Source organism: Schistocerca americana, chromosome 8 (genome assembly GCF_021461395.2).
Source record: "Schistocerca americana isolate TAMUIC-IGC-003095 chromosome 8, iqSchAmer2.1, whole genome shotgun sequence".
NCBI lineage: Eukaryota > Metazoa > Arthropoda > Insecta > Orthoptera > Acrididae > Schistocerca > Schistocerca americana.
The window spans coordinates 43,653,313-43,666,816 of NC_060126.1; the positions used below are offsets into that span (position 1 = coordinate 43,653,313).

At 44.9% G+C, this 13,504-nt stretch overlaps 1 long non-coding RNA gene across 1 annotated transcript in view; it reads left to right on the top strand.

Annotated features, from left to right (window-relative positions):
- Positions 1-13,504, top strand: part of LOC124544616 — a 62,735-nt gene that overhangs the window by 14,516 nt on the left and 34,715 nt on the right. Inside the window, exon 2 of the long non-coding RNA XR_006967550.1 lies at positions 3,127-3,237. This is a non-coding gene — a long non-coding RNA (uncharacterized LOC124544616). The remainder of the gene's footprint in view (positions 1-3,126; positions 3,238-13,504) is intronic.

Consider the following 13,504-nt stretch of genomic DNA (forward strand, 5'->3'; position numbering starts at 1 on the left):
TCAGAGAAAGTCAACATATCTTTACTGCCTACATATAACAACAAAAGGGATGACATTGCGAAATATTTAGACTGTATCCCTCAAGACTAGATATAGTTTTAGAGTTCAGTCGCATCATGGCGAACAACAACGGCATCTCGTGATGTAGATGAAAATGATTGAGTAATGCAACCTTGTAAAACGTCTAGTATTATTCAGAAAAAAAACTCCGTCCGAACAGGCCTTCGAAGGCCCAACGGTACCGACCGGCCGCCGAGGCTTCTCCAGACTACAGGCGGATATGGAGAGGCAAGTGGTCAGCACACCGCTCTCCTGGCCATATGTCAGTTTACGAGACCGGAGCCGCTACTTGTCAAGTATAAGGCTGACCCTGGCTGTTGAGACACCAGTCCCACTGTGACACAGCCGGCCGGAGTGGCCGAGCGGTTCTGGGCGCTACACTCTGGAACCGCGCCACCGCTACGGTCGTAGGTTCGAATCCCGCCTCGGGCATGGATGTGTGTGATGTCCTTAGGTTAGTTAGGTTTAAGTAGTTCTAAGTTCTACAGGACTGATGACCTCAGCAGTGAAGCCCCATAGTGCTCAGAGCCATTTGAACCCACTGTGACACAAGGCGGTGAATGGCTGTCTCATAAAATTTCCGGGGCTGCGATGTTAACCAGCTCCGCATGCGAAGCTGGACATCGTCGTCCAAGGAGAATCGTTTGCCCCTCAGAGCCTTTTTAAGGAGACCAAAAATGTCGTAATCACAGACAGAGAGGTCCGAACTAAACGGAGGGTGCCCGTCAACATCCCTTTCGAATTTCTGCAGGAGTGCCGCGGCTGTGTTGGCCGCATCAGCCTTTGCACTGTCGTGGAGCAGAATGACCCCACGGGTGAGTTTGCGTGGTCGTTTTGATTTAATAGCTTGGCGAAGGGTGGTCAAGGATTGCGAGTGACGCTGGACGTTCACTGTTGTCCCATGCTGCAGGAAGTGAATGAGAAGGGGGCCATTTTAGGTCCCCTTAAAAAGGCTCTGAGGGGCCAACGATTCACCTCAGACGACGACGTCCAGCTGTACTTGCGGAACTAGTTAACATCACATTTTATGAGGCAGCCATTCACCGCCTTGTGTCAAATTAGGATAGCGTCTCAACAGCCAGGGTCAATACAGGTAGTGATTTCTGTAACTACACCTCCGGCTCGTTTCTTTTTGAACGCCCCTTATAGCTCTCAGTTTGCCTCACAGGGGCTGAGTGGATCCCGCTTGCCAACAGCACACGGCAAACAGGATGGGCACCCAACCAAGTGCTAGCCCAGCCCGACAACGTTTAACTTCGGTGATCTGACGGGAACAGGTGTTACCACTGCGGCAAGGCCGTATTATTCAGAAATTAGTGCCAAAAATCTGTCTTACAGTAAAAGATGATTATATTAACGATTCTACTGTAAAACAATTAACTCAGTCTTAAAATTAATTTGAACACCCAGTGTACTGCAGAAAGGAAACATGTCCAATCAACAGATTCGTCTCTCTCTTTCGCCTTATGCCACTGATGACATTTACATGTATATACACTACTGGCCATTATAATTTCTACACTACGAAGATGACGTGCTACAGACGCAAAATTTCACGGACAGGAAGAAGATGATGTGATATGCAAATGATCAGTTTTTCATAGCATTCACACAAGGTTGGCGCCGGTGCCGACACCTACAACGTGCTGACACGAGGAAAGTTTTCAACCGATTACTCATATACAAACAGCAGTTGACAGGCGTTGCCTGGTGAAACGTTGTTGTGATGCCTCGTGTAAGGAGGAGAAATGCGTACCATCACGTTTCCGACTATGATAAATGTCCGATTGTAGCCTATCGCGATTGCGGTTTATCGCATCTCGACATTGCTGCTCACGTTGGTCGAGATCCAATGACTGTTAGCAGAATATGGAATCGGTGGGTTCAAGAGGGTAATACGGAACGCCGTGCTGAATCTCAAGGCGCTCATATCACTGGCAGTCGAGATGATAGGCGTCTTACCCGTATGGCTGTAACGGATCGTGCAGCCACGTCTAGATCCCTGAGTCAATAGAACGAGACGTTTGCAGGAAATCAACCATCTGTACAGTTCGACGACGTTTGCAGCAGCATGGACTATCAGCTTGTAGACCATGACTGCCGTTACCCTTGACGCTGCATCAGGAGCGCCTGCGATGGTGTACTGAACGATGAACCTGGGTGCACGAATGGCAAAACGTCATTTGTTCGGATAATCCATGTTCTGTTTACAGTGTCATGATTGTCGCATCCGTGTTTGGCGACATCGCGATGAATGCACATTCGTCATCGCCGCACTGGCGTATCATCCGGCGTGATGGTATGGGATGCCATTGGTTACACGTCTCAGTCTACTCTTGTTCGCATTGACGGCACTTTGAACAGTGGACGTTACATTTCAGATGTGTTACGACCCGTGGCTCTACCCTTCATCCGAATCCCTGCGAAACCCTACATTTCGGCAGGATAATGCACGACCGCATGTTGCAGGTCCTGTACGGGTCTTCCTGGATACAGAAAATGTTCGATTGCTGTCCTGGCCAGCACAATCTCCAGATCTCTCACCAATTGAAAATGTCTGGTCAATGGTGGCTGAGCAACTGGCTCGTCACAATACGCCAGTCACTACTCTTGATGAACTGTGGTATCGTGTTGAAGCTGCATGGGCAGCTGTACCTGCAGACGCCATCCAAGCTCTGTTTGACTCAATGCCCAGGCCGTTATTACGGCCAGAGGTGGTTGTTCTGAGTACTGATTTCTCAGGATCCATGCACCCAAATTGCGTAAAAATGTAATCACATGTCAGTTCTAGTATAATATATTTGTCCAATGAATATCCGTTTATCATCTGCATTTCTTCTTGGTGTAGCCTTTTTAATGGCCAGTAGTGTATATAATAAGGAAAATTACCTACATAAAGAAATCAGAAAAGCATGTCAGGATATAAATTACATTAAATGGGTTTTATTTAGTTTTTTTTGTCTGTAATTGATAGTAGGATATGTGGACACGTTGCCCTTCTGCAGTAAGCGGTCGCTACAGGCGGGCAGCTAGCTATGTAACGCTGGCGTCTGTTTGTGTGCTCAGGTGGAAGCGGCTGTCGGACCAGCGGCTGGCGGAGCTGGAGACTCTGGTGGCGCTGGAGGCGATGGGCCACACCGTGCCCGTGGGCGCGGGCGTCGTGGACCCCAGGGCCGTGTGAGTGACGCGCCGATATTTTCAACGTTTCACGAGGAATAGTAAGCATCTTAGGAGGTTGTAGTACAGACTAATAAAAGAAAACATTCCATATAACATGTGTTCGACTGTTACTGGTTACAGAGGTATAGCCGTCAGAATATAGCCCAAAGGAATACTCACAGTCTGCGCTGATATGAAACTTCCTGGCAGATTACAACTGTGGGCCGGACTGGGACTCGAACTCGGGACCTTTGCTTTTCGCGGGCAAGTGCTCTACCAACTGAGCTACCCGAGCACGACTCACGCCCCCTCCTCACACCTTTAGTTCCACCAGTACCTCGTCTCCTACTTTCCAAACTTCACAGAAGCTCTCCTGTGAACCTTGCAGAACTAGCACTCCTGTGAAGTTTGGAGGACGGGGCGTGAGTCGTGCTTGGGTAGCTCAGATGGTAGAGCACTTGCCCGCGAAAGGCAAAGGTTCCAAGTTCGAATCTCGGTCCGGCCCACAGTTTTGATCTGCCAGGAACTTTCGAATACTCATAGTGTCGTAGAGTTGTGTACGACTTCCTACACAACGGTAAGCATTGGTGGCCTACAAAGTTGTGTGGCAACCGTCGTAGTACAAAAGCTGGACAGGAGCAGAATAATTGTAACACACCACCCGTTGGTTGTCCGACTTTTACGTGTGTTCGCCCCTGACAAACAACTTACAGAGAAATTGGGAGTGGAACTATACGCAAAAATGGATATCGCTGGATTTAAATGTGGCCCTGTCACCCCTAATTAATCTGCGGTGGTAGTGTCGACGATAAATCACACCTATTTTTACTTCCGAACATGAACGATGACGAACACTTAGGGTGTTCAATGACATCAAACACATACACAAAATAAAATAAAGCAAAAGGGTGAATTCAGGATCAACTACTGAAAGTAAAGGCTCTACTGAATTTATTATAACCTTAAGATCAATGCTGAATAAAACATAATGAACAATTTACAAATTATCCTCCTAACTGGCATTGGCACTAACTGTGTTAAAATCTGTCTAAAACGCGATCTCTTATAACACTCCAAAGTACTGTGAAACCTCTGTGGAAACAGCAACAATGTTTCCGCCAATGCGACAATGTTTCCGCCAGCAACGAGCTGGCGCGGCTAACGTCCTTTCAGAACGAAAGACCAAGAGGGGAGACGACTTGGCTAACGTCCTTTCAGTAGGAGAGCCCAGAACGCAAGATCTCTACCGAGAGTTCAGCAAGATCGCTCTTCATCCTTATTTTCCCACCTCAACTTTTACTGAGCGAATCACATCACTAGAAGCTTTCAAAATACCCAGTTTGCCAGTGCCGACCAATGTACGGTCTGGGAATATAACTCTTTGCCACAATTCTTTTATTTCTACAAAATTTTACAAGTAAACTCCGCCCTCGTCGGCTGGGAAGAACCAAAGCTGTGGGTAATAACACGTTTACTGGAAGTTTCCTCCCAAGAGACCACTCGAGATTCCCCATCGTAGCGAACACAGATTCTTGCATTGAAAGTTTGTTATTCGCAACTCCTGGCCTGCTCCACTTGAGTCACTCGAAGGTGTAAAATTAGTGGGACATAGGCGAGAGCACGCACAGGAGAGCCCTTCCAGCTATCCACCGCTCTGTTTTGGTAACCACTTGAAGACCTGCCGCCGCACGTCCCTCAGAGGCCGACCGCTGTGGCCTCTGTAACGGATTACAGAAATCCCCCAGTTCACCATTCATACCGCCAGGCTGTGGACTTCGGCGGTTAGGCGGGGATGTAGCCGAGCTCTGTCTCGCGTACTGCCTTTCCGCAAAATCTTATAATTACAAAATCGCGGAATTCTTGCGTGCCGATGTCTTTCCACATAGATTTCCTACACCGTAGTTTAAAGTATTACTCCAACAAAACCTAGCGTCACGGTAAATGGACTCATGTAAGGTGCAAGGCCGTTGCCATCTTAGATAATCATTAAACGAGCTAACACAGTAAATATGAGATTTACTTAACTTGTCTATCTCCGAGTGTGCAAAGACTCAATACAAATAATGCAGCACAAAATAGAGTCCAGCTCTCAATGTCAACAAGTAAGAGGTACTACCAACCAAAGCACAAAAGGTGGGGCCGGCCGGGGTGGCCGAGCGGTTCTAGGCGCTATTGTCTGGAACCACGCGACCGCTACGGTCGCAGGTTCGAATCCTGACTCGGACATGGATGTGTGTATGTCCTTAGGTTAGTTAGGTTTAAGTGGTTCTAAGTTCTAGGGGACTGATGACCTCAGCAGTTAAGTCCCAAAGTGCTCAGGACATTTTTGAACAAAAGGTGGTGTCGGAGTCGCGACTAGGCCGCGTCTGTCTAGCGTCAAGTAGCAAAGTGGCTCCGAGTGTGAGTGGGCTGTGTGGCTGCTGCTGGCCATTTTATATTTGGGGGCGCGTATCGTACGGAGCCATTGGAGGAGTGGTTCAGTGTGCGTGCACCATTGGGTCCACCAGTTACTGCATGATCCCTAGCGGCATCTGACGTAAACTTGCGTTGCCCTTGCCAACTTTGAGACTCCAGTAGGATGGTATCAACACGTAATATCACATACAGAAGGTGTTATGCAAATGATTAAGCTGCAAGTTGACTTTTGTAAATTCAATCTTCCAACTTCAATGAACTACTGCATTCTCTTGTCAATGTGTAGCTCTTCTGGCGTCGCCTGACGTCTTTTATCAGGGAGCAGTATTCATAATCCGAATCATAAGTTCGTTTGTCGCCTTTAAATTTTCTTCGCAAACTTCCCCTTTCAATCATCCTAACAGACACTGATATGAAAGGGTAAGGTCCGAGGACCTTGGCATTAAGAAACGTTACCATTTTTTCAAATACATCTTATGAGGAATGTTGGATTTATTCATTACCTGACAACAAAAACGTGTAGAGGCCTGTTAGGCTGCAAGAACATGCCGATTCTTGTAGCCAGAAACGCCTGCCCCGATAAACATGAGAACTGGTTTTTGAGGACTTCCGGATTACGGCGCCCTGTAAGACGACACGGTAACACAGCAGGCCGAATTAACCGATTGCCTGTCATATCACACAACAAACTTAAAGCAAAGTGTTCTCTATAGTACACTGGTGTCCAAAATTAAAGTAACAAACCGAAATTTAGCTAGGTTGCCACAAACAGTAAATCAGGTGAAATTAAAGCAGAAAGAATATAAAAAATGCATAACGGACAACTGGTTAATGCGCTCAGTATGGTGTGGGACCGCTTCCGGCAGCAGTGCAGACAGGGCATTCTGTGACTGATGTGATGTCTCTTGTTGAGACAATAATTCGGCTTCTTTTTGTGTAGCTGCTCGCAAGTCTTGGAGAGTGGTTGGTGGATGCTGACGTGCTGCAACCCGTGCTCTGTGGGATTCAAATCATGGGAGCGTGCAGGCTAAGCCCCGTGTGCAATATCTTCCGTTTTCAAGAAAACATCGATCACCCGTGCTCTATGAGGTTCAACATTATCCTTGATCAATACGAAGTCTGGGTCTACAGCACCCCACAATAACAGTACATGAGGTCCCAAATCTCGTCACGATATCTGACAGCAGTTAAACCTTGTCGATTTAAACATAGAGTTTCATGAAGAGGAGGGTAAGTGGTCAACATAATCCCTGGCCACACAATTAAGGATCATCCTCGATATCGGTCTCTTTCCATAATGATTGATTCCAGAAATCCTGCTCCACGTTCCCTCCACCGTCGAGAATCACTGTCCAGACGAATTCGGCATTCATTTGTGAGAAGAACGTTGGCCCCTGTCCGACAGTCCAGGTGGCGTAGTGACGGCTCCACTCTAGACGTTCCCTTCTGTGAAGACGCGTCAGAGGTACACATACAGCAGGTCTCTGAGAATAAAGGCCACTGCCGAAGCCTTCTGTACACCGTTTGCTTCGCTTCAGCATGTCCAGTCGATGCTGTGAGCTCAGATGCCTGTTGCCGTGCAGTACTAAGGCAGTACTGTCGTACCTTTACAACCAAATAACGGTTCTTTCTCTCTGATGTTACTCGTGGTCGGCCCCGCTCGGTCTTCGGGATACAGTTTCGATCTCTAAAAACTGTCGCCACATCCGGGGTCTTCGTCACCCTTGAACCCAGCCGTCATCTCTCACCAGCTGAAATCGCGACTCAATAGACCAGGCCACGATTTTCCAGTCGTCTCGGGTCCAACTGTGTAGTCACCAGCCCAGGAGAAGCGCTACAGGCGATGTCGTTCTGTTAGCATAGGCACTCCTAACGCACACGTATGTCGTACGTTGCACACTGACTTCTGCGGTTACCCCAGGCCGCGTTGCTCGTCTGTTAGCACTGACAACTCTATGCAAACGCCGCCGCTCCGGATCGTTAAGGCCGTCGGCCATTGTGCTGGGAGTGGTGTGGGACAGTGCTTGAAATTTGGTATTCTCAGTATACACTTGACGCTGTGGATCTCGGAATATTTAATTCCTAACGATTCCCGAAATGCAATGTCCCATGCGTCTAGCTGCAACTACCACTCAGCGTTCAAAGTCTATTAATACCCGTCGTGCGACCACAATCGCGCCGGAAATCTTTCCCCATGAATCACCTGAGTTCAAATGACAGCTCCGCCAATGCACTGCCCTTTCGTACCTTGTATATGCTGTACTACCAGCTTCTATAAATGAGTATATCACTATCCTGTGACTTTTGCCATCTCAGTGTACATCAAACTATCTAAGTGAGTTACGGGTGTTATTGATAGAGTCAGGAGTGAAACTAGCTGTTGTGTACATAGTTCCGCATAGTCAGCACATACACAACTTTCCCACTAGAGCGCGCCCCGCTAAGCACAACAGCGCAGGCGCAGCGCTCGTCCGTCTCCGCACTACGAGATGGCGGTGCCATAAAGACGGACCAAATTCTGCTTCCGCCGATCTGCGTATTAATACGTAACGCAGCCAGTGAGATTGCTGCTAACATAGAATGTTTTTTCCTCGCGGATCACACTCACGCAGTAATACATGAACGCACGAGGTATTATAACGAGTGTACAGACCTCTGATTGGCCAGTCTGCATTTGTCTGCACCAACCTGTACGAGTCTGCATTAGTCTGTACCAGTCTATAGTAAAGTTTTAGTCTGCGCCTAGTAAGATTATCATATTCCTGTACATCGCCATGAAGATAAATGTATCGACACTTTGTCAAGTTCAAAAAATGGTTCAAATGGCTCTGAGCACTATGGGACTTAACACCTATGGTCATCAGTCTCCTAGAACTATTTAAATTTAACTAACCTAAGGACATCACGCAACACCCAGTCATCACGAGGCAGACACTTTATCAAGTATCAGAGATATGTGAGAATAAGATTAGCGTACCAAGACCAAAGGAACTTCAGATTGTCAATTGTAAACAGCATCCAGAATCAAGTTACGTAATGTCTATGCTTTTTATTATTTTAATAAATGTGTGTGAAAATTAATCAAGTTTAAAGTTGGTCACCGTCAATCTGCTACTCTAAGCGTGCAAGTGGCATTTCTATCGTCTGACCTAAAGGCAGAAGATAAACACGCCACGATAGGACCACGATACATGTTGCTGACACTCGCCTACTTCGTTAGAGCGACAAGTCAAATAATCTGATGGTGTGTGTACCGAAGGTTTTACAGTATACACACCACACTAGCCTCATTAGTTAGCAGTATTCATGAGACTCCTCAATGATTTACAACTAGGCACTGACAGAATCCTAATCGTCTACCTTTTAAGTTCCTCTCTAAAGATGTATGCGGAACACTGGTATGTCAAGCAGTACTGTGTGTGCTTGTTGAAGGACTACGAGTACGTTCACCCAGTTGAATAACGTCGTCTACTTCACGCACACCACGTTCAGGTGAGATACGACTGTAGGGCAGTGCACCAACCTCACTCTAATTATCAAACTACGAGAAATCTGGTAGTCTGCCGTAAGGAAATCATCTGTTGTATTCTCTAAAAGCAGCGTTTTCACTGGCAAACTCGCACACGTGTAACAGGTATTGTGTTACATCAGCGAACAAGTAATTCTAAAGACGCGTGATATGCTTAAATGATACAGCAGAAGTGGCCAACAGGTCACAGTCGCACATGAAAAATCCTCTACTTGAAACTTCGAAACAAAATCGCCATTCCATAAATAAACCCATAACAACAAACTTTCCTGTGTAACCAGCTGTAAACTCTGTAACCAATAACAAATGCATCACATGTTACATGTAATCTTTCATTTTTATTAGTGTATAGTACCATTTCCTAAAATATTTACTCGTGAAACGCTCTGTATAGGCATCATTGTTCTAAGAGTTAAGGAACATTAAAAGAAATAATTCTTCCACTTTGTTTCATACTGTCCTGAATCTTTTCTTTATCTTGCTAAGCTTTTAGTCCGTATTTAACTACTACTCCCAATATCTTCTAACAGTAATACGTTTTGAACGTTTTACTCTCTACTCTACTTTTGTTATGTTGTGCTAATCTTTCCTCTCTACTTTTTTACTACCCGTCCCTGAAGCAGTGACTCATGAAACCATTACCCAAGAAGAAATCTGCCAAACAACTTTCCGACTCCAGACCCATTTACATTCTACCTGCATTATCCAAGGTTTTAGAATATACAGTCTACCAACAGGTTTAACATCAAATAACCTTGTAAGGCGTATACCAGTCGAGTTTCCGGAAAAATCGCAACATTACGACCACTCCTATAATAGTGACTGACGGACTGAAACAAGCAATGAACGAACAACAGCTACAATTATGCACTTTTTTGGATTTCAGCGATGCTTCCACCACTGTCGATTTTGACGCTCATATTGCTCAGTTCAGTATTTTTATTCTAGTGCTGTGCAATGGTTCCACTCGCACCTTACATATATACAGTATATAATGATTGGAATTAAAAGGTTGCAATATAGGGATGTCATATCAGAGGTTCCACAAGGATCAGTATTGGGACCATAACTTTTCTCATTATATGTTAATGACGTGTCAACCATTCTCTCCTACTGCAGAATCACCTACACTCTCACGACCTACATTTATATCTAAATGGGTCCAACAAGTTCAATACAGCCATCCATCTTGTAAACGCTGATTTACTTGCCTTACCTACATGAGCGCGGAAAAAGCAAACTTAGTCGCATACAAAAGACTTATTACCAGTTCAGAATGTTCTCCACCCTCACTTCTGAACAGCACAGAAATAACCTTTTGCTCTTCTGCAAAGAACTTCAGGTTAATCCTGGACAATCACTTAGACTGCATTGATAACACAACTTTAATTTGTATGAAGACTCAAAATCACTTCGTTCACTACAGAAATATAAAAAAGTATTTTCTTTAGAAGTTAAAAAGAAGATGGGTGAGTCGCTAATACCCGTCAGACTATGACGACGCTATTGTGCAAGGAGTTCCGTACGAAAGCTGACGCAGCCTAGAATGGCGATTAATGCTTGTGTACAATATAGTTGTGATGTACGCTATTTCGACCTTATCACCCCTGCCTATGAACCGTTACCATGGTTTCATGCCGATAAGCGTAGAGACTATCATACGGTACGTTTGCTCTATCGTCTTCTCAACCACTGCCCTCGCTCATATTTAGCTTCAGCTCCTCTCTGTACCACCACATAACACTGCCATGATTTTCTGTGTCAGGAACCCGACTTCGGAACAATATTCCTCAAAAAATAGGAGAAATTAAATTCCTTCAAAAATTCAAAACACAGTTAATGACAACCTTCTGCTACAATAGCTATCTCTCAAATATACTGGTCTGCTGCTTAGACTTGTCAGTCCCCCCTCCCCTACAGATCTTCCCTCACACATGTTGACATAGTTCTTTATATAAATTCTGTTCTCTCCTAATAGCCGCTGTCACTGTCATTCGAATCTTCTTCTCTTTCTTTCTCCCTTTTTCTTCTATAATACTAAGCATTCAGAGGTGTTAAACCAATCTGTATCATTCTTAATGCCTACTGCTGTTGTTATCATGGTTACTATTAGTGTTATCTATTATTTTTATTATCGTTATTATTGTCACTTATTATTTTTATTACTACTACTACTACTACTAGTACTACTATTATTATTTCTGTGAATGTGCAATATCTTTTGTATATGTTGTTCCTGGCCAGATGTAATGTAGCTGGGCCAAATAAGCCATAAATAAATCACTAAATAATACTTTGATACCAACAAAAGCCATAGGTCAGGGCGGCCAAAATTTCAACTCGCAGCCAGCCAGTGCCTTGGCACTTATACCCGCTGCACATTTCCACCACTATCATGCCACGTTGCCTGAGCGATTGTAGGGCGGAGAAGGGAAAACTGCGAACGTGACGAATGTAAATGGCAGTGCAGTCTCACTACATAAGACTTGGTTTCACATTTCACATTTCGGAACGACATAGAAGACAGTGAAAGAAATTTTCAATGTTATTTAATTATTTTTGGCGCGTAGAAGACATAATATAATTTTTATCTGGTTCAAACCGTCGGCATAGGACAGATGCAGACAATTCCGCAGACTATGGCACTTTAGTTGCCACGTAGTCATCACTTATTTAATTTCATAGTTGATAAAAGATCTTTCTCATATATATGTCGATCGAAATAGTGCAGCACGTTTGCAGCCTCATTATGGAGACGTGGAAACTCTAAAAGGTATGCAGAAGTCCTGGCAATTTTTAATGTAAAAGAGTTTGACATTAAAACGGGAATTACCTTCCAGGTCAATCAGTTCCATCTGCACATGCGTGGCGCTCTTTCACGTGAAACGGCGAACGGTTTCGAAAATAGACTGAAAACAGATGTAAGACTGATAATATCTTCGTAACGTTTAGGGAACCACCGTTGTAATTAGGACAGGGTCACAAGGAATTCTTTAAACGTAGTGTTTTGTTTTAACTGTAGTGAGATTAGGGAACTGGATTTGTTCATCAGAATGCGTCGCTTCTATAATGCGATTTCTCAAGACGAAGACATGTACAAGGTGCTGTTTGTGTAGAAAGGATTGTTGGATTTCCTTCTTCAGCAGGATGTTGTTTTCAAAGGTTGAACGATACCTCCGAAATCCACACTGGGAGCGACTAAGTAGGTTCAGCGTTTCTAGGACCCAAATCAGTTGACCGTGTGTTCTCGTGCCTTTCCTATACAACTAGTAGGGGCCAACATGTGGCCTTTCCCTAGTTTTAGAAGGGACACTATCCTCCACGAGTCATGAAAGTCCCTGGTTAACCGAGTCGCATTAAAAAGGGACAAGAGTATTCCGTTTGTGTCCTGGTGCTGTAACATGCTGTATGGGATTCGATCCTTACCTGGGGCAGTATCCTTGACCCGAGACAGGGTACACTAAATCTGTCACAAGGAGAAAGGGCAATTGTAATCTTCAGTGTCGGTAGAATTAAAATTTCAACCAGCTCTTTCCACCAATGCTCGATGGCAGCGGAAATCTGAATGTCGATTTCCATTGGCAGTGACTGACCCACAATTATCCGCTATGGCATTCGCTGTTTCCACGTGTAGATTGTAGATACCCTTGCCGAAATACAGCAGTTACAGGTCGTCTGGAACATTTGCCAGATATCCTCTGTATGGCTTCCCATACCTTTGAAGAGTTAGCGGAACGATTGATCGAGCCCAGAAACACTTGCCTTGTTCTCGCTGATTTCACTGTTCGACATGGGTTCTATTTCTGATATTAAAGTATGTGGTTCTAGACCATTTTACCGTGGGAAATTCAAATATGTAAACAAAATACCGTTGTCAGGGATACGTTTTATGTAATATGTATATATATGTATATTCACAATTCATGGCAAACACAGAGACGTTATAGAGAAATACGGGTATGTTGCCGCATCCAGTAGTGATAGAACGCGACAATTTCTTGTGCAACAGCAGGTGGGAAGAATCAGACATCATTAGGTTATCCCCCGCAACACCTCTGTCATTAAGACCACCTGAAACATCTCATTAACTCGATCGGCGACAGCCAGTCGCTGCCTCGGCAGTAAAGCTTCACGCCTCCTAGGGGCAGGTGCATCGAGTTTTCAACAGTTGTGTTAGCCGCAATTTGTGTCAGTCTTAACGAATGGGTGTTTTGGCTGACAAGTAACTGTCTGTCATATTTCCGAGCACGGTTGAATTTTTTAGTTCCTGTGTGTAAACTGATTGAGCCTGGTGCTGAAGGTAAAACGACTGCTTGTTTTTACACATCAGTGTTCCTCTTG